Here is a 22,860-nt window from a genome sequence, read left to right as displayed (position 1 = left end):
AGATGGGCATATGGATTGGCATCCACTGAGATTAGTTATGGAGGACTTGGCCTTTACAAGTTTCACCCTGAGTCACAGCAGTTAAGTCCTGGGCACAGCTCAAGTGTTTAGCATTTTCTCAGCATGAAACAGCACATGGAATGGTCCTCCTTCCACCCAGCTCTTAGCCTTTTTTGCCTCAGGTACAAGAATCCAGTGCTTGCTTTCCTTGATCTAGTCCCCAGGTTTAAGAAACTGGCAAGATTCTGCCCACTCAGAATCTACTGCAGAATGAATTGCCCATAAAGATATGGCCATCTGACTTCTGCCTTAGTTCCCATTAATGCCATGTTTCAATCCAAGGACAATTTATCCTGTCTTGCTACAACTTTGAAAAAAGGCAGCTCTGTGCATTCAGTCTTCCTCACACATTCACCTTGCCTTTGAAGAAAAGCATTGCCTGGTGTTTCCTTCCAAAAGGACCTCTGTCCAGGATTCAGACTAGGAGAGGACAGCATGGTTACGGTGGATGGATAGTGTTCACTTCTTAGGGAAGTAACCAATGTTTTAATTACAAAATCCATGTTTTTTTAGCAGCATATGAACACTTTCTGTGACCATTGTGCATCACACACCTGGCTGTGTTCCACGAAGGTTAAGGAAGAAGGCACTGAACAATTAAGTGCTGACACTGCCAACAACTGTAGCTCAAAATTAATGACTTTCACTGGAATGTCCTCAGTGTGATTACACAAAAATAATAATCCAAATTGGTAAAGGAAGACCATAAAAACTATTGATATTGTTTCTTTTTAAAGCCACCATAATGTGGGATTGCTCTTTGCAGGGGCAAAGCCAACAGTGAGTGTGTATTGATATACCTAGCCTAGTTATCTCATTAGATTAGAAGCCAGCTTGTCACAAGTTATGAAGGATTCATTTCTGTTTTCTGTAAAAATATCAGGATGTCTGTATGGCCTGGCCATTAGTTGATGTTATAAAGCTGATTGGAATGCCTGCCCGTGCCCTGAACTCACCCAGGTCCGGTTTTCCCTGACCAGATAACAACCCTTTCCTAAACCTTAGTGACGCCTCATAAATTCTGGCCTTCCCTGGCCAGACAATGACCCTCTCTAAGTCTCTAAGATCTCCATAAATTCTGATGCCGGGGCCAGCAAAAATGTAAACTTGTGTTATGCTCCTCAGAGTGTTGTTATCTGTAACCCCCCCTTTGTGTAACTTTTTGGGCTATAAAACTGGGCCACAAAGAAGCCTCGCTGCTGTCTTGTTCCCGCCGTTTTGGGAGGGAAAGGCAGCCCGGCCGGTCGAAATAATAAGCTTGCTTTAATTTGAATTTAATTGGAGTCAGTGGTCTTTTCTTGCGTCCTGGTCTAACATTTTGGAGTTCCCCAGCGAGATGACCCTGCCCGGCCAGACCACAAGAGCAGACTGCTGGAAATTCTGAAGCCGGCCTTCGCTCCAGGGCTCCGGGCTGGAGAGCCACTCTAGGGGGTGCGCAACTTGAGACGTTCCAAGGCCTCGGAGTGAGCCTTCGGTCCCGGAGCACTGCAGTGAACTGCCGCACTAAAACTATCAGCAAGCACCTGGGGGAGGAGGCCTCCATAGGTAAGTGGCGCCTTTATAACATCTGGTAAACGGTTAAGGGAGATCTCTTCTGATGACAGAGAGGTGGCCTGGCGAGGCTCACATATACTCCTGTCCGGACAGTAACGAGAAATCGTTCTGTCTTCTGTTCTGTTCTGTAGGGAATTCCTCTGGAAGGGTAGAGAGGTGCCGACGGGCACGCACGCGCTCCTACCCCGGAGCTTTGGCAAGACGTTGCATTGCTCTTCTGTTTTTCTGTTTCGGCGCTGGGTTTCTGTTTTCTTGTATTTTGTTCTGTGTTCTATATGTTTTTTGTTTGTTTGTTTTTGTGCGTTCTGTTGTGTGATTTCTGTGGTAAAAACTTAAGGATATTGGATGTGAAAATGGGTAATAAAGCAAGTCAGCCTGACACCCCTTTGGACTGTGTTTTAAGGAACTGTGATGAACTTTACCCCCCTTTGTTAAGCAGGAGGAGAGAAGCCCCTAGCTGGCTGCTTGAAGCACCTCCAGTGCAGAGGGCAATGCCTGCTGGGGACCTAAGAACTGAGTATCTCCCAGGTTAACAAGTGAAACTCCTTTAAAACCCCTTGTCCCTCCAGATCAAGAGAGTCCCCTGTGTTTCTCCTTTGTTAGCAAAGCAATAAACCTCCCTTTTTCTTTTTCTCAAAACCCTGTCCTCATTATTAAATTGGCATTAATTGGCTCTAAGGTCAGGAACCAAACTTTCAGTTACAAATTTTGATACCCCCCCACCCCCAGAACTGACTACTGAAATGTTAAGAGATGGAGTGTGCTTGGGGTGGAATCCTGTAAGTAAAAGGAGGGACTGAGGGACTCCCAGCAGCTGCCGAAGCCCTGTTGCTTCGGGGATTCCCTCCTTCCTTCCCTGTACTGTAAGGATTATGCCACCTTTGTCTTCTTGAAAAGAGAAAAAGAAAAAGGAGACACTTAATGCAGTAAAGTCGCCATGGAGACCCTTGATTTTATATTTCAGGTTGCCCCTCTGTGAAAACATCTGGTCCCCTTGTGGGGACATCTATGGTGCCACTGGTGTAGGAGATTTTTCTCTTATCTGCTCTGTTTTAAATGGTTTCTGTCTGTCAGCCATAGTCTGGAGCTCCTGTCTGTCCTGTGTCTTTGTTTCTGGCCCTTTAAGACATGTGCAATAGTGTGTTGATATTATAAATTGTTTCTTGGGAATGATCTTGGCTGAATGTGTGTCTAAAAGATGATGTTTTATTGTAACAATCTGGTATCTGAATGGGTTTTTAATGCATTGCACAATGCTGCAGTTAAAAGTTGGGTTTAGGTAATTGTTTAGTTTATGATTTCAGATAATTCATGCCACAGAACTTAAATACTTAGGATGGAAAACTAAAGAACTCTACTTCCAAGTTGGCAAGTAACTTCCTAATCATTTAGTCTTTTTTTTCACCAATTTTGAATTGGGTAGCCTGGGAAAATGTTACTGTGTGTACCAGTGCATTAATTTGGACAAGGATAGTAAATCATAGTATGGTATCTGTTGACAAAACAAGATGTAAAGATATAAAATTTTGTGAATTGTATCTTAAACTTGTATCATAATTTTCAACATCGGAACCTGAAAATTATGACTTATGGTTAAATTGCATTAGGCCTGAGGTGTCTGTTCAAAATAGCAGTTTTTCCCTGCTCCTTCAGACCTCAGCCAGGACTTATGTTGAAATGCAAATGAAAGAAGCCTGCAAGCTCAGTAGGAGACTGATCTGAGACCTAAGGAAAAAATGTAAATTGTATGGTATTTACTAATTACTGCCCAGTCATTTTTACTAGGACTCTTGTTTTTTTCCTTAGATTCTGTATTTTTTGAGCTCATGATTTTGACCCTACAGACCTAGGTTAATGTTTTTCTGATCAGTTCTATCTTTGACCAACTGTGGAGTTTTTGAAACATTGCAATGGAGATTTCACCTGCGAAAATCTACTAAGGCCTTTACTATTGTTATGTGTGCACACTTTTGTTATGTGTTGTATGTCTATATATACATATGTCCGTATATCATATATATGATATACAAATTAACATATATAAGGAGCGCTCATAAAAACAAATTAAAAAAATGGATCCAAAGATCTTTAATTCATGTGATTTAAATGGTTCAATTTAAATTGGATAAACAGATAAAAATAAATGTCTTTAAAATTTAAGCTTACAAGTTTTTCTAGGTGTTCAAAACCCTCATAAAATATTAATGTCTATAAAATGTCCAATATGCCTTGGTTCTAGGACTTTTCCTTCAACAAAAAATGGTTTACACTGTTCAATACATTTGTCTAATATTTTGATAAATAAGTAAAGTAAATTTGATATGGGATTATTCATTCATGGGTACTTTTGTTAGATATCTGATTGATTTACTATGGTCTGTATAAGTTTGTACTAAAGTCTGTATAAGATTGTAAAAATCAGTCATGTGTTAAAGAGACAAAAATTTCTTAAAACATAAGTTTACCCATAACATTGTGTTTATTAAGTTTTATTTTTTTCCTAGAGCAAGCAACCATAAAAATTAAACAACTGGTTAAATAAGAACTGTTATTTTAGAGCACTGTACTGCCATTTCTTTAAAAGTTAAACTTGGTTAATGTAGAAACATCAATGTAATTGTGATGCTATTAATGTGCTCATATTTTCCAGGTATACAAGTCTGTAAGGTAGAAACTTTGAAAGAGCATTATATCAAGCTGGTGTTCAGAAGTTGTATGGTAAAAAATATATTGGGGATTTATTTACCTGTTACCAATAAGATATGTAAAGTTTTGTTACTTCTTACATTGGGGAACAATTTAAATGTATTCTTAAGTTAATGAGAGCCTAACCTATGTAAAGGTTAAAAACTTTCAGCCTTTCTTTAATTCATGTTTTAAATGTGATATCATATGGTGTTAGCTAATGTTCATGTGACCTCAAACAATTTATGTAAAATTTGTAAAATGATAATTAAAAATACAAAGATCAGCTTTAGAACTAAAACACTTAAGATTTATAAAGAGCCCTGCCTTACCTGAGATGAGGCTCTGTGTCCCATCTTACTACATGTGAGAATGACTATGAAAACAGTAGGCCAGATTTTAGTTCATTTAAAGTTATGTTCAAAAGTATTTTTTTTTTTTTTTTTTTTTTGTTGTTGTTGTTTTTTCTGTCAAGATTACTAGGATCTCAAACAGGGGATATAATGTATAACTCAGCCAAAAATTCAGGGAAGCTGTTACACGAACTAAGTGTTTTTACTCTTGTTAATTTTATTTTGTAATTTCCTTATAAGTGATCTAAAGATTCCCTGTTAGTGTTTTACAGAAGTGTTGCTTTAAGAACACAACATGGGTTAGTTCGAGATAGTAAGCCATCACCTACAAGACAGATAGGATAATACAGATCCCAATTAATAAAAAGATGAATAATTATAAAGTTATAGACATTAAAGCCCAGTACCCTTAATATAAGGCTGTTAAAATTTATTTGCTGGATGTTTAAGATTAAGTTTTTAAATTAAAGTTAAATTAAAAGGGCCAGAAAAACCAATATTTGGCTCTTGCCCTCTGAGTCAGTCTGAATCCAGGGAACAGGGGACTTCTCTAAAGAGCTTTGCAACTCTGGGCCACATAACCTCCCGATCAGGGAGACTAATGAGACCACTGGAGAACAGAAAGCCAATCAGTGCATTTGCTATGAAGAGGAGAGTCATCAGAGAAGGGAGATATCCCTGGTGCTTCCAAGGGAAGCCACATGGTCAAGCAAGACCTAGACCCATCCTAGCGCAAATGGCACTAGCAGAACTGAGAAGTTTCCCCAGGAATGACTCCCATAAAAGCTCAACTGACTGTTAACAATAGATAGAAACAAAAGTCAGTTTGACTGCTTCATCTTAAACACTTAGCAAAGACATTAAAACCAAAATACAGCCATTCCTGGGCATTTTGAATAATAATAATAATAATAATAATAATAATAATAATAATAATAATATTTTAAGGTATACACTTTATGTTAGCCTTCCAAAATAAGTAAGACTGGAGGCTACAAAGAAGGATTCTCAGACAGAAATGCCTGATAACTATAGAAAGAGACTATCAAGAGGAGCTGCCAGAGACAGAAGTTTTTTTTTGTTTAAGGCCTACAGATATTCCTAACCTACACAGGTAGGCTTCGTGTTTGCTAGTATGATTATCCAGCCCTGAGTAACAGAATTAAAGGTTTCTCTATTAGACACAGAGCTCATACTAGTAGAAGAATTTTGCAAGATCAGATGAAATTAAATTATTAAACTGTATCTTATGGGGAGGGACAACTGTAACACTAAAGGTTAAATGTCATGCTTACAATCCTGATAACTGGGAATGTTAAAGCCTGGTGAGGGAACTTCTATACAGTGACACGTTCCGGCTGCTGCAACATTACTCAGTACTCAGTACTCATGGTTTTTGTTTCTCTCATAGAAGCACCCATCCCCAGATGTGACTTTACAACCTGTTCCTCCCCAACCAGACTTCAAACCGAACTGACTTCTAAAAGGCAACTCATGTCCCTCACACCGTGCCCCCTCACGTCACCCTCTCTCAGCTCAGAAGAAGCCAAAATGAGTGACGCCTCTCTTCTTACAACAATGGAGCCAAAAATAAATAGATTATCAATATAAGTAATTAATTAAATCAGGTAAAATCAGGGAGACCAGTTTTGGGTGAGTTCTAAAAATTTAGAGACTGTTGCCTGAGGGATTAAAATTCCCTCAGTGCTCTTCCCCTCCCTATCAAAGATTTGAAAGGGACACATCAGAAAAGGGGGGAATGATATACCTAGCCTAGTTATCTCATTAGATTAGAAGCCAGCTTGTCACAAGTTATGAAGGATTCATTTCTGTTTTCTGTAAAAATATCAGGATGTCTGTATGGCCTGGCCATTAGTTGATGTTATAAAGCTGATTGGAATGCCTGCCCGTGCCCTGAACTCACCCAGGTCCGGTTTTCCCTGACCAGATAACAACCCTTTCCTAAACCTTAGTGACGCCTCATAAATTCTGGCCTTCCCTGGCCAGACAATGACCCTCTCTAAGTCTCTAAGATCTCCATAAATTCTGATGCCGGGGCCAGCAAAAATGTAAACTTGTGTTATGCTCCTCAGAGTGTTGTTATCTGTAACCCCCCCTTTGTGTAACTTTTTGGGCTATAAAACTGGGCCACAAAGAAGCCTCGCTGCTGTCTTGTTCCCGCCGTTTTGGGAGGGAAAGGCAGCCCGGCCGGTCGAAATAATAAGCTTGCTTTAATTTGAATTTAATTGGAGTCAGTGGTCTTTTCTTGCGTCCTGGTCTAACAGTATGTGTGAGTGTGTATGTGTGTGTGTGTGTGTGTGTCTGTGTGTGCGTGTGTTCATACATGGAAGAAGACAAAATTTTAATTTTACAGACTGGGATACCCAGTAATGAATGCATAGCCTTCTGATACTTTGGTCCCTAAGTAATATCAAAAAGGAAGTTCCTTGGCACAAGGCTTCCAGAAAATTTATAGTCTGTGTGGCCTGCATGTCTGCATCAAGCCCCCAAAGCAGACAAAAGGGCTTCATGAGAACACTGGGAATGCTACTGAGACTAGTATGCACAAAAACTAAGTAGAAAACAACCCTGAGTAAGCAGTAGCAATCATCTTCCAACTTAGAAACCAGTTCTGCCTCCTAAGTTTTCTAAAGTATTCATAAAATTTCCCTGGCAAGTTTACAGTGCTCAATATAATACTTGGTGTTACAATATGAAACAGTGTTTAAATGTCATTTTCAAAGGTTCTCTCTTGTAAAGCATGCTTTTTTGAAAGGCAATCAGTTGAGTACTTCATATAGTGAAATTCACAACAATATTTCAAAGAGAAAAGGCAGAATGGTTGAAGTGAATAGTATCCCATTTGGAAAGATTCATGGCAGGAGCATCTGCTAGGGTCACAGTGTAAATAAAAAGTAAGAACATCAAAATCCCTCATTAGATACACTTCTGTGGGGCATCAGTGAATATGATTATCAGTAGAAGGACAAAATGAACCACACAGATTGGGCAACACTCTGGATGGTGAAATGTGTGTACTTTCACCTGAAAGTAAGTTGATAACAGTGTTTTTTTGTGGTTTAACTCAGACAAAAGTGAGTCAGGCCCTTCATGTCACTGCTCAAACCTCAGACTCTGGGTTACTGAAACTCTAGTGGATCTTTTCTTGTTCAGATAAATTTCTAAGGGGGAAGGCAACTAAAGCATCTGAAATTTTATTTTGTTCTGTGTTGAGAGCCATGGCCAGTAAGAATGATGCCTAACATTTGCCAGAGGGAATGTTTGAAAGGTGACGCCAGTGAACAATTGAGATGATGATTTGAGTTAAGCTATATATAATTGCTGTGATGCTGGATTGATTGTATTGTATATTTGACCTTTACTGTCGGGCAATGGGGCAGCTCTAGATGCCTTGGGCACCTGCTACTTTGGAGTTCTGGTGGGTGGGATTCCCAGAGAGTTCCCATTGGTGGGGGAAGTGCCGTAGGCGGGATTTCGGGTGTGTGGGGTTTCTGGAAGGGCCAAGTGGGTGGCGTTTGCAGAAAAGCGTGAGTGCAGTGCCAGTAAGAGTTGAAATAAAGTAGTTGCTGTTTGAACCTACAAGGCTTTGTGGCAGCTCAGTTATTCGTGCCCAGCCAGACTGAGGCAGTTCTGAAAGAAATTTTTCTAAGTCTTGTCAGAGTTTTCTATTTTCAGATTCTTTCTTCAGTTCTGGTCACAACATTTTATTTCATGCAAAAATATTAGTCCTTGTTAAAGAGGGACTGCTAAAACTGCTTTCCCTCAAAGCAGATTACTTGGTTGTTTTAATAAAGTTACATTCAAATGTTTAAAACTGTGAAGTGTGTAATGAAGAATTACTATGGGTGATATAATGTTAGATTTTGATGCTATTCAGCTTTTCAAGGCCCCAATTCTATCACCTTGTGGAACTTCATTTATTATGTCACCATCACTACCTTGTTCAGGTTTCTGATTGTCTTGATTTTCCACACTGCTTGTTGAAATACCACCTAAGAGAAGTCTGGTGAAGATTGATGCTGCTTAGAGTGCTCTATTCTTCTGCCTCACTAACTTTTGCTGAATATGGTCCCTATCCAGCCAGACACTGGTTTGTTTCATGACCAAATCCTTCTGCTGAGGCCTGATCTCTGAGCTGGGTCTACAGATTTGGACCCAAGAAATAGTCTCAGCTGCTCTCCTCCCATAATGCTTTATGATGTGGCCTATTTGAGTGGACATTACATCAAGGCAGACTTTAAAGTGTATGGAAATGGCACCTTCCACATTTTCATACATACCCAGAAATTATTTTACAATGGCATCCACTGGGGTGCTATTATCCACAAGAAAAAAAAAAAACATGGTGATCAAAGAGTTTAGCAACATATATCTTTTTACTCAGAAAATACCTATAGTAACATTTTGAGTCTTACTATCAGGAGCATGTTGTGTGTCTTGCATAAATTCTGCAGAAGGTGGTCTGATATTTTCCATTTTAAATCTTCATTTTTTGCTATTTCATAGTGTTTGTATTTACCAATGTCAAATGTGTTGAAATTTAAGAAGCCATAATGTGTTGCCTTCTTCATTATATGAGAACAGTCAAGAAAGTAATATAAAAGTTGAAACTTTCATAGGCAGCAACTCTGAAAGGATTAGAGGATGTATTTCCATAGATTAATATTTTATGTGCATTTCCTGGACTTCTCCCAAATATGGAACCATATCCCATATGACAAAAAAGCAGCAGTAGCTTTTCTCTCATCAGAGCTAGTAAAATGAATAATTCTCCTCCTTATTCTTGTAATGCAGTTGAATTTCTTATTTTTGTTGCAAAATTATCTGTAAACCATTTCTGAATTAAATAGTTTGAAATCTGCATAGAAGTCCTCATGTTCAAGTTTATTGCCTATGAGGAAAAATGTCTATTTGATGTACTTTTTTGGTCTGCTGTAGAAAATGGCAAAGTGATGGCAGTTAGTAATGTCCAGGTATAGATCATTGTGAAGGTGATGCATGTTCTGCAATATGGATCTATAACTATTCTTCACACTCAGGAATTTCAATAAATAGTGCCATGAACAGGGGCATGAATTGGCCCAACTCATTTGCCCATCAATCCTCCACTTCATGGACTTATCCATGGCCCAAAATAGAGTAACAGCCATGGACCATGCATATTCATGCCCAGAAGGCCTATACCAGCCCCAAGCGAGTGCTAGTGGGTGAGTGTGAGATGCTTCCATGGGAACATGGGGTGCCAGCTGAGCCCAGGGAAGCAGCTTAATGTATGCAAGTCCGTTTTGAGGACATATGTTTGTTGTTAAATATATCTCCAAAATGTTTTTGGAATTATGCATTTCCTCTAAATAAATAAGAATATTTGCTATTGAGCCTAGTCCATGCTTCAGATAATTACTGGAATAATTGGAAATGTATCATGAAGTAAATATTCACTTAAATATTTCTCTAGACAAGTGAATAAAAAAATGAAAAGAAAAGTACCCACCCCTACAAAAGAGGCCTAGCTGGTCAGGAAGCACATGACATTAAATTCAGTTACTCAGGAGACTGAGGCATGAGGACTACAAGTTTGAGTTCAGCCTTTGTGACTTAAGAAGTCCCTGTCTCACATTAAAAACTAAAAGGTTTGTTCAGTTGTAGAGTGCCCCTGGGTTTAATCCCAGTCTGCATCCATGTGCGCCTGCGTGTGCGCGCGCGCGCACACACACACACAGCCTGAACTTACATTATGTTCTAATTGACAACTATGCCAAAATTGTTGTGTGCTGAAATGGAATTTGGATTTTAATACAAGATACAAAATCAGGAGGCTGAGGCAGGAGAATTGCAAGTGCCAGGCCAGCCTCAGCAACTTGGCAAGACCTTATTTCACAGTAAAAATTAAAAGAACTGGGGATATAACTTAGTTATTGAGGGTCCCTAGGTTCAATCTCCAGTATTGTACAAAAAAGGGAGGGGAAGTTAGCAAAGCAAGTGTTCCAGAAGGCTATAAATATAGAGTTCTGCATACCTGGAAATAGTAACACATCTATAAAATGGCTTCAGGTTTTTTTTTTTTTTTTTTTTTTTTTTTAGCTCGTAAAATATCACAAATAAAACATGCAAGACTCTTACTTAGACAATGTGGTAGAGAGAACAATATATCACATTGTCCACAGTATGGCAATTCTGATGTCAGCACTGGTATGAGGACCTTTGCAAAGTTTTCTTTAGGGATGGAATTTAAAAACATTATTACAGTTCCTTTGCCTTTATTAACATAAACACATGAACAGATAATGTAAAAAGAAAACAGTTTTCACTCATCATCAGTACTTTCAGTTCCTGAAACTGTGATTTTAGGGAAGCAAGGCAAGAAAATTCAATGAAACTTATTTCCAGATACACACATAAATAGTTCACAGAGTAACACTTCAGTTTACATTAATTGTATAATTGATCAGTAGGACTATTTTCTTTTGTACTGAGCCAAATCCCCAGCACTTTTTATATTTTGTTTTGAGATAGAGCCTCACTAAATTGCTGAGAATGTCCTCGAATTTGTGATTCTCCTGCCTCAGTCTTCCAAATTGCTGGGATTACAGGTGTGAGCCACCAGGCTTGAGGTAGGACTAATTATTCTTTCCAGTATAAGCTAGACAACTGGAAGAGAATAAATAATCAAAAAATTGAATTATAACAAAATTCTGCTTAGTAAAACCATCAGATAATTTAGTTAAATTGTTAGGAAATTAAAACATGAATAATATCTACAAATTTAGCTGCAAAACTATATAATACCCTACAGAGCCATACAATTGAAACTTTTTGTTTTGCATTTTAGTTATGCATAGAAATTACTTTCAACTTATTAGTTGTCCACAGTCTATTATTTAACATCAGCCTGGACCTAACTAAAAAATAAATATGTTTGATAAAGTTTTCATCTCATAAATTCTAGGATAGTACTGTCAAATAGAAATATGAGATAAATGTATATAACTTTAATTTTCTACTAACTACATTTTTAAAACTTCAAGAAAATAAGTGAAGTCAGTTTTATAAGAATCTTTTTTATAATTGTAGATGAACCTTTTTTAATATGTGGTGCTGAAAACTGAATTATTCTAATATATTAGTATAATTCAGTTATATAAATATATTAGTATAATTCAGTTATATAATATATATAATATATATAAGTATAATTCAATTATATATAATATATAATACATTAGTATAATTCAAATATATATATATATATATTTTTTTTTTCAATTCAGTTCTTCAGTTGTACCAGCCACATATTGAGGGCTCAACACCCACATGTGGCTACCATACTGGAGCCATCCAGGTCCTGGAGCACAAAGATTTTCAGGAGATCTTGTAAATGTTCCAATACAGACTACAGAAAAGGCACATGGCAAAATTGTTGCCTCAATTACAAGCTTTGTATAGATTTTATTTTAAAAAGTGGATTTGTAAACAGTGATATGGCACTTACTGAAAACTCTGGGGATGAGGATCTGGAGCTAGATTTAGTTTGCTTTGGGAAAATAAAAACAAAAATGATGTGCCTTTCTTAAGCTCTAGAGCAGTATTTACTATTTAAACAGCAGTCTAGAATCTTAAGTGTGATTGTGGCTATTTTGTCAGACACTTTATTGTTCTAAGTAGCAGCATAATGGAGCTTTTAAGTTCAACTGCACTTCACTTCCTGCGCCTTTTTAATTCAGTCCTAATTCATAAAGCTGTGGGATAATCTGGACACAGAAGGACACCTGTGCTTGTCAAGTGGATGGCTCATGTACCCAGCCCCTTCCAGTCAGTGGACTACAAAGTTACATGTTAGTGAATAAAAGGGATGCTACAATTTCCTTTGGTCTATTTAGTAAAGTGAATTAGTAATTGTGACATTTTGGCTTTGTTTTATAAATTCAACTAGGGAGAAAGAGATAAAAAACCTTTGTGTTTTAGATGAAAAAATCATGGAGTCCATTTGCCACATGTTACAGAAATACTAATCAGTGATTGACACCTGGGCGGGGTAATTTGCATATGTTGTCTTTAATGACAATTGTAGAGAATCAGATGTGACCGTGTTACTATTACTGTCCTTGATGGAGTCTACCTGCAAATGGCATATTCTGTCAAGGTATAGATAGGTAACAGCGGACATGCTTGAAAATGAGGTGTTTGCTGTCCTTGGGAGGGCCTACTTGCCAACGAGAGGGTCCTTCAAGGTTTAGATAAGGTAACAGCGGACATGCGTGAAAACTAGGTGTCTACTGTCCTTGGGAGGACTTGACAATGATTGACAGCTGGGCTGGGTAATTTGCATATGTTGTCTTTAATGACAATTGTAGAGAATCAGATGTGACCGTGTTACTATTACTGTCCTTGATGGAGTCTACCTGCAAATGACATATTCTGTCAAGGTATAGATAGGTAACAGTGGACATGCTTGAAAATGAGGTGTTTGCTGTCCTTGGGAGGGCCTACTTGCCTGCAAACGGGATGTTCTGCCAAGTGGGCTAGGAGGACGCTGAGAAAAATTTTATTATCTGTTCTTAACAAAGAGCAGAGCTCAACATACTCCGGGCCGAGAATAGATTATCCATGAGAAGTGGGTCACTTCTGATTAGAAAGTAAACCTTCCATATGCTATGTTTAATTAGCTGAAAGATCTGATTTATTGATGTTGGAAGGCTGCCTTCTTTGTTAACAATACTATAAAAAGATTGCTTGTACGCAATAAAGGACTTTTTTTTTCTGCTGCTGCTTCACTTGCTCTGCTTCTTCTTTCTTTTCCCATACTGACCTGCAAGTGAATTACTGCAACAGACAATCAACTCTGTAAAGGGATTATCAGTTCTCTACTAGAAGCAAACAGTGTCAATAAGTTTGTCATTCAAGAATTCAAACTCAAGTTTAATTGACTACAAATATTTTGCTATTCCTACTATTTTTGTGCCACCTCCTAGCCATACTGAAGGGATTGGTCATAGATTTAAGAGCACTGGCAAACAGATTATCCAAATAATAAACATCTCTGGGGTTAATTTTAAATTCAACAAATGTGGTTCACACAATTGATGATGACAGTCCCATTTATATGTAAAACCACTTGTTACATGCTGGGAAGTCTTCTAAATGCTTTGGAGGTAACTAGTCAAAGCATATGCTACAAGAATTTCCATTTTATCAGATCTATAATATAGTTAAGAAAACTGAAGCACATAAAAATTAAGCTACTTGCCCAGAAATGAAGAAAACAGGACATTCTGGCTTCAGAGCCTGCATTTTTAATATCTCCACTAAGAATCACTCATGGGAAATGTGGAAGGGAGATGTCTTGACTGTGTAGTAGCTGAATTTAATCCCTTAAGTCCTTTCCAGCAGTATGATCCTCAGAGACTTGGATAGAGGTCCAAGCAGAACTGTCACAACACTTCTTCATTAGTTTACCCTTCACAGTGTAAAGTGTAACAATTTTATTCCAAACATGAACATTTGTCACTTGCTCAAAGGGACGTCACCACAATTCCTGGTAGATGTTCAGCAAGGTTTCATTGACCACCTAGATGGGGAAGTACTCCTTGAGAGACTCTTGGTCTCTGGAGTATTTGAGTTCTTTTGTCTGAGTCATGTAGTAGTGTAGATCACAGGCATTGATTTTTTTTCATCATATTTAAAACATCTTTCTTTACATTCTGTTTTTTTTTTTTTCAAATTCAAAATAAACTCTCTTTCTGCCTCACCCAAGGGTTTTAATTTATGGCTTAAGTCATCTGTGAAGTGATTGGAAAAGTTACTGGTCTACTGTTCTCTGGAGCAAACCTGTTCTTCCATATTGCCAATATGTTAACAAGGTACTAAAAATATGAAAGCTCTATTATAGCAGCAGATTTTTACTCCTTAGGGTGATTAACAACTCTGCCTTTTTCCTTGAGCACCACCAAAACCCGACCATGACTCCCTTAGAGCACCAACAAAGGTGATGTTTACCTCAAAGAACTCTAACTTGAGGTTGTAATCTAGGGATCAAAGTAATAGTGAAACTAAACTCATGTGCACAAAAAGCTGTTAAGAAAGCCAAGGGAAAGAAACCAGATGTGACCTGTGGTCAGTATTATCTATAAATTGCTCAACATATCTGACAGCCATGAGTTTAGTTTCACATTGCCCATTCCTACAAAGGAGAATGATTTGGATATAGCAATTCTACATTTTAGATGGAGAAACTTCTGGGCATCAGGCTTTATTTCCTACCTTCAACTGTTAAATACTTGTTTTTTCTTCGGGTAAATGAGTTAGTGCTTCTGTATTCGTTTTTCACAATTTGTTACACATGTTAAGATAAAAGTATGCTTGGATTTGGGAGGGATATGGGAATTTAGAGATTGCCCCACACTGTGAGATGCAGACAGTAGTCTGAAAAATGTCATGAATATAAAGGAGGACACTCATACAGGATACAAAGTGAAATAGTTTTGATTAGTCCTGTTAAGAGTTAGATATAAAATTTTGTGCAAAGGCCATGTGCTAAAGGCTTGTTTGCCAACCTATGGTCCTATAAGGAGGTGGAACAACCTTTAGGAAGTGGGGCCGAATTGGAGGAAGTAATTCACTGGGGAAGGCTTCTGAATGATATATTTTGAATCAAGCCCTTCTCTCTTATGTGTTCTCTTATGTGCTCATTCTCTCTTTCTACCCCCACCTTCCCTTCCTTTCTTTCTGGCTACCATGAGGTAAGCAGTTTTGGTTCACCTTTCACCATGATGCTCTTATTCAACACAGATTCAGAAACAATGTTCCTTAAGTTGTTTTTCTCAGGTATTTTGTAACAGTGGCAGAAAGCTAACTAACACAGTTTTTGAGAGAGTATATAATAGCAGGCAGCAACAGGACAATTCACTTGACAATAAGCCAATTTCAAATTAGAGGGAAAACAATGTTAAAGGAATTAAGCTAGTCAGATGTGTGAAGGAGAAAATTCAGCATATGTAGTCACCACTAAAAAAATCCTCAACAAACATGTTAAGTTCCTGAACGAACCTCTTATATAACATGGACTATATGGCAATATCCTGCTCACATCCCTGCTGTATCCAATAGGCAGAAAGACTATTGAAGCAAGGACTTGTTTTATTTCTTTCTACAATCCTACCACAGTATGGTATTATCTACTAGGTAATTATTTTATATATGTCTCATCAATTAATAAATTATATAATAATAAATATCATTTGTGGAACACATAATTCATATTTCATGGATTTTAACCTGTATATGACTGATTTTAACACATCATTCTCCAACCTAATTAAGTTAACAAAAGGATTTCAAAACAAAAATGAAATACTTTGGAATGTGGATGAAGGTGAATGAAGTTTGAAGGGGTTAGTGGGGAGAGAATAAAAGAAATCATACTTTGGTTATAGATAAAATAACAACAACAATAATAATATATTTTGTCTGAATTATTCAATCATTTTCATCATGATGAATGAGAAAATAAAGAGAAAAAAATAATCATTTATTTCTTGGAATGGGGACACTAAGACTGAGAGGATAGGTAAATAAGAGAGTTCCAGAGACTAAATGTTATGGATGTAAGAACCATGATTTGTACAAGCTTTATGAAAAAAAATTACTTAACATGGATGTTAATATAGCATTTATATAATAGTTTTGATGTATATTATTTTATATTATTTTCATATATTGACAAATGTTTCCTGGAGCATAAAATGTTTACATTTTAAAATATATGTTGTTTCTATTTATATCATATATGTCAGCTTATTTCATGAAAATTCATAGTAGCCAAGTTATAAATACTCTATATACTACTAAATATGTAGTGGTAGTGAATAAATGCAATGGGTTAACACTGTTTAGATGTCATGTGAGGAATCAGTATAAACATCCCAAACAAAATGCAAGACAGAATGAAGGAGAATAATAGTAATGTGATAGTAATGTAAACTATGAGAAGCCCCTAGAATAATTAGACTATCTAATATAAGAAATGATCAATGAATCTCTTGAACTAATAAAAAACTGGATGTCCTCAAAGAGATATTTGATTCTGAGACTTTAAGTTGACATGATATGGCAAAATATCAGGGGAAAAATGGAAACCACATAACCAGTTTTTTAAAATAATAAGAACTGATCTAGAAAGGTTTTCACAGAGCTTGTACTCTTGGCAGTATTTATTTCAAGGACAAAGTCAGCATGTGTATTGTAGCCAAGTATCTTGGCTGCTTGAGCCTTCAGTGGCAGTAGTTGCTGCAGAATTGGGTTACAGCCTTAACCTAATCAGTGAATTATTCCTTGAAGGTATTATCTGAGTGGTGGCTGGAGATATGTGGGATTTGGGTTGAGGAAGTGGTTTGCTGAGGATGTGGCTTTGGGGTCTACATTTTGTATCTGGAGAGTGGAGTTTCTCCCCCCCCCTCTCTCTCTCTCTCTCTCTCTCTCTCTCTCTCTCTCCTGATTTCTCATCATGTGAGCTGATTCACACTGCCACACTGTTCTGCTGTGATATTGTGCCTTAACTGGAATCCCAAGGAATGGAGCCTGCTATCTGTGGACTGACACCTCTGAAACAGTTAGCTACTAAATAACCTTTTATTACCTAAAATTGTTCTAGACAGATTGTTTAGTTACAGTAATGTGAAACTGACCAAAATATGCCTCTAATCCCAGGGGCTCAGGAGACTGAGGCAAGAGTATTGCAAGTCCGAAGCCAGCCTCAGCAAATTAGTGAGTTCCAAAGCAAGCTAGTATAGAAACCAATTCAAATAAAAAATAAAAAGGGGTAGTTATGTGGTTCAGCACCTGAGTTTAATCCCTGGTACACATCCCCCATTCAAAAAAAATGTCAAATTTGTTCATTTCTCTACTCAGAATCTTGCAATGTTGCAATGACTCCTCGTGTTACTTAGTCATTGTTTAAAGTAGCTATATAATTTGGAATTCTGTGATGTACTCTTCACTTAATGTTTCTAATTTGTTTTCTGCCAAATTAGCTTCCTTATCATGAAAGCACAAAATTCTTTTGCTTTACTAACATTATCTTTCACCATGTTTTAACACTCAATTTGTTCCAAGGAATTCTCTTTTCCTACACAAAAAATAAATGAAGCACCTTCCACCATTCAATAGGCTATACATTTTACTTTATTGTGTTTATCTACCTACTTCTATTAAGTATAAACTATTCACCATGTGGACAGCGATTTGTTTTCTGTTAAGTTTACATCTGTTAAGTTTCCCTGTTACCTTAGAGTAGCATCTTACACAGAGTAGGCACTTGGTAAATTATCATATATGAATAGATATTTAAAACTGACCAATCTTCATGTACATGTACTAGGATTAATATTTAATTTGTTTAATGTGTCAGGGACTATTTGCTTTACAATTTTAAATCAGATTGCTACTTCTATTTCTTGTACATTAAGAACTCATAATATTTTTGTTAAAGCCATTAACAGAAAAATGGTTAATTAGATATCTAGTTGTTGATGAATTCCTCTTTATCCTGGTAACTTTCAACATGTTTTAATGTACTACATATATTCAGATTTATATTCTAGATAAAATTTATCTTTTAGGGAGGCATAATAAATCAAATTTTCTTCCCCTCAAAAGTTGGTCTATAAACAGAAATCTGTATGCAGCTGAACCAATTAGTTTTCCTTCTATTGTGTGATCATGAATACTGATTACTGCAGAGTGAATTGCTATCATAATTTCTTTCTTTAAGTTGCTAATTTTTTTTCACTATTAAAATTTTTTGCAAGCTGCAATTCAGTGCTTGGAGACAGTTTTTTAGACCAGCTCAGAAGATACATATCTAGCATTTTCTCAAACTTTGACAGAAATTTTTACAAATTCCTTCCGTAATGTATGTTCCCATTGATTTCTCCTTAGTAACTGATGTAAGTGTGATTATAATTTGTTGTGGGATTGTTTATCATTGAGGCACCAAGTCTATAAGTAATGAACTGATAGTTTATATGGATAGAATGTGGTATTTAAAACATAACAGATTTAATATGGTTTAGATTTTTTTATATTAGTAGCTATTATCAGGAATTGATAAAAATCTTGGTAAATACATAACTACCCACCAGCAGATGCCTTGGTTTCCATCCAAAACTCACTACTTTTAGTTGATACTGATTGTTTCTGTCTTCCTATACATGAGTTCTTCCTAGCCAGGGAGTTCAATGTACGTACCATTTGTGTGAGAGATAAGAAGAGCCTTGCCATCCATCCCGTGTTTTTCCTGTGGACTATCAATCATAAGACTGTCTTATGAAAATAGTACTAAGGATAAAAGGGTGTACCTGCTTGAGTAGCAGACCAATGGTTCTTCACTTATACCCTCTCTCTATTGCCCATTCTCTCATCTATAAAGCCAAGCATAGGATAGATCCACTCCACAGGCTGCTCCTGGAACACATTTTTCCAACTTTTCCATCAGAACAGAAAGTATTTATTTCCAGGTCCAGTTCAGTGCCATCAGGATTCTGATTGGTCCTGTCTATTATATGCCCAGCCCTAAGGCTACAGAAAAAGGGAGAAGAGAGTTACATGGGTCCTCCTCCATTTCCACATACTCTTGGAGCTCCTCTGTGTGATCTCCCCAGGAATACAGTTGGACATATTTGTTAGCACAAGGCTTCTAGACAGTAAGTTTTCTTAAAGTCACACCTAGAGTTAGCACAGTGCTTCTTCTTATATAGTCCAGAGACCAAATAACTCAAAGGTCAATGCATTCAGGGAAAAAGGATACGTCCTCCAGTTCTTTTTTTAAATATTTAGTTTTTAGTTGTCATTGGACACATTACCATTATTTATTTTTATATGGTGCTGAGGATCAAACCCAGGTCCTCGCACATGCTAGGTGAGCATTCTACCACTGAGCTACAACCCCAGTGCCATACTCCAGTGTGTGATGAGAGATATATTTGAAAAATTGTAGGCATTTTGAATGTATTATATCTACTCATACTAGAACTAGGAATTTACTTTTCCAGGGTTCACTGGAGACTAAATCTGAGTCCAGACAAAATCCGCTTAGGTTATTGTTTCCACACTGGCACAAACACGTGGTAGTGTGGCCTGGGAAGGCATTCAACAGAACTGCTTCCTTTACTCAGGTACTGTAGCCATGCAGAGGCAGCTTTTGGATTTCTATTTCAAGTATGTTTGCTGCCTAGAATACTAAGGAGTGCAGGTGGCAGCCTCTAGTTGTCAGCACCATCAGTCTCTGCCTCAGTTGTAGAGAGCTTTTCCCCCCAGCATCATGTTTTTTTTCTGGGCAGCCCACATCCAGTGGTGAGGGAGGCAGGAAGATGATGGCCTGGACACTTTGGTCCAGCCATTTCCATCTGAGTAAGGTAATACCTACTAGTGATACTTGTTCCAGAACTCTCTACTGGCTTATGCAGGCTCTGTCAGGTTATGTTGAAATTTCACTTCTTCTACTGCCAAATACAAATACAAATACAAATTCTCTTTCTTTCATGAGTGCAGATCCCCAATGAACAGGTTATACACACACAGTCATAGACTGTGCTTCCAGAGTATGTGGCCTGTGACACACTTCAGGAACTATTTACCCATACCTAGGTAAGCACACATGTATGTGTATATAAACACACACATGTAGATACACACTCAAGGCATGCAATTATACACGTATACATACACACATATATAAAACGCATAGCACATATACACATATATAAAACACTCACACACATTGGTACACAGGAATTCTGATAGTATGGAGATTTTGGTAAAAGATGAAACCATCCTCCACTCATTCATTCCTTCATTCAACAAATACTTATTTGAGCATCTAATATGTGCCAGGAACAATTCAGAGCAACTCAGTTTCTGAGAATGAATGAGAATGAGAAGATAAAATAAAATTAACTAAGTCCACATAAGAAAGTTTGGAACCAATGCACAACAAACTATTCTCCATCATTTTTGCAGAACAGATTTGTTTCCATTGCTGTTAAGGCTAAAGATTTTACCATTTCCTAATTACTTAAATATTGTAGAAAGGGTGATTGTAAATGCCCTATCTGGTTCCAAATTGGACTGCACTCTGAAATACATCAGAAAGAATTTAAATATTTTATAAATATTCTGGACTCCACATAGGCCCTACAGTATAGGAAATCTCTCCTATAACCACTACTATAATGTAGGGTGAGTTAACATAAGCTTTCTTTGCTTCTATGTCATTATCTCTGGCAGATAGTTTTCCTGACCATCCTGTTGTGAGTGCTTTCTGGCTTCAATCATTAGATAAATGCTTACTGAATACTCTAGCATGTGCAAGATACTGGGCTGGATGTCCCAGAAACAGCTTTATTTGTAGATATTGCTCATTATTGAGAAAACTTTAGTTCATATGAGAGATAGAACTATAATCAGTTAAGTATAATACATGTGCCAGAATTATGAATATGTACTGTTTATGATGTATTCATGCTCTCTCTCTCTCTCTCTCTCTCTCTATATATATATATATATATATATATATATATATATACACACACACACACACAAACACACACACTTGTGTATATACATATATGCTTGTATGTATCCATGCATATATACATACACACACACTCACACACATATTCTCTCTTACTCTTCACAAGAACACTACAAAGTAGATACCATATTACACAGGCTTTAAGATTCAAAGAAAGTAACCTTCTCAGAGATATGTATGTCACAATTGATTTGACTAAGATAGGTTTCCAAAGTCCCTGCCAAATTCTCAATACCATGATGCCTTAGGGAGTACTACATGTGTTTACATGTGTATGTGTTTACAAGCCTGTGTCTTAAGATAGGGTTAAATAACTTAGGAGTAAGTATCTTGCCATACTCACCAAGATTTCCTGCTCCTATTCTAAATATGCATTAGTTAGTAAAAGAAATATGCAAGTTATAAACAAAATGAAGTACACATTTAACAAACTTGTGTTCTCTAGAATTTTGTAATAGACATTAAGTGAGAGAAAGCATACAAATGTAAAAAAATGTGACAAAGTTTTTAATGTTATACAAACTCTTATTTTGCCTCAGAGAATTCACACTGGAGAGAAACCATACAAATTTAAAAACTGTGGCAAATCTTTTAATCAAAACTCACAACTTACGTAACACCAAAGAATTCAGAATGGAACGACCCAGAGAAATGTAAAGAATGTGGCAAAGCTTTTAATGTTATGCCAATACCTATTGGGTACAAAAGAATTCACACTGGAGAGAAATCATACTAATGCAAAGAATGTGGCAAAACATTTACTGTTTAGAACAGCCTTGTTGTGCAACAGAGAACTAACACTGGAGAAAATCCATACAACTGTAAAGAATCTGGCAAACATTTTATTCAAATATCAAGCTATATAATTCACCAGAGAATTCATACTGGAGAAAAGCCATACAAATATAAGTATTTTGGAAAAAGTTTTACTCAGAGACAATATCTTTGTTGACATCAGCAAAATAACACTGAAGAGTAGTGATACAAATGTAAAGAATGTGGCAAAACTTTTAATCAAAGATCATGCCTTAGTAAACATCAGAGAATTCATACTGGAGAGAACCCATGCAAATATAAAAAAAATATGCCAATGGTTTTAATCAAATATCATATTTTATTCAAACCTTAGAATACATACTGGAGAGACACCAAACAAATATGAAGAATGTGACATAGCTTTTAATGTTAGGCACACAGTTATTGTGCACCAGAGAACTGACACTGGAGACAAACCATACAAATATAAAGAATGTAGTAAAGCTTTTAGTGTTAGACAAAGCCTTTTTCTGCACAATAGAATACATAATGGAGATAAACCATACAAATGTAAAGAATGTGACAAAGCTTTTAATGAAATATCATACCTTAGTATACAACAGAGAATTCATACTGGAGAAAAAACATACAAATGTAAAGACTGTGGCAAAGCTTTTAATCAAAGATCACGCCTTAATAGACAACAGAGAATTCATACTGGAAAGAACCCACACAAATGTAAAGAAAATTTCAAGGCTTTTATTTGAAGAGTAGGCCTTACCCAACTCCAGGGAATTCATACTGGAAAGGTTATATAACTGTAAAGAATGTGGCAAAGTTTTTAGG

The sequence above is a fragment of the Urocitellus parryii genome, chromosome 7 (genome assembly GCF_045843805.1).
Source record: "Urocitellus parryii isolate mUroPar1 chromosome 7, mUroPar1.hap1, whole genome shotgun sequence".
Taxonomy (NCBI): Eukaryota; Metazoa; Chordata; class Mammalia; order Rodentia; family Sciuridae; genus Urocitellus; species Urocitellus parryii.
This window is presented reverse-complemented; position numbering follows the sequence as displayed.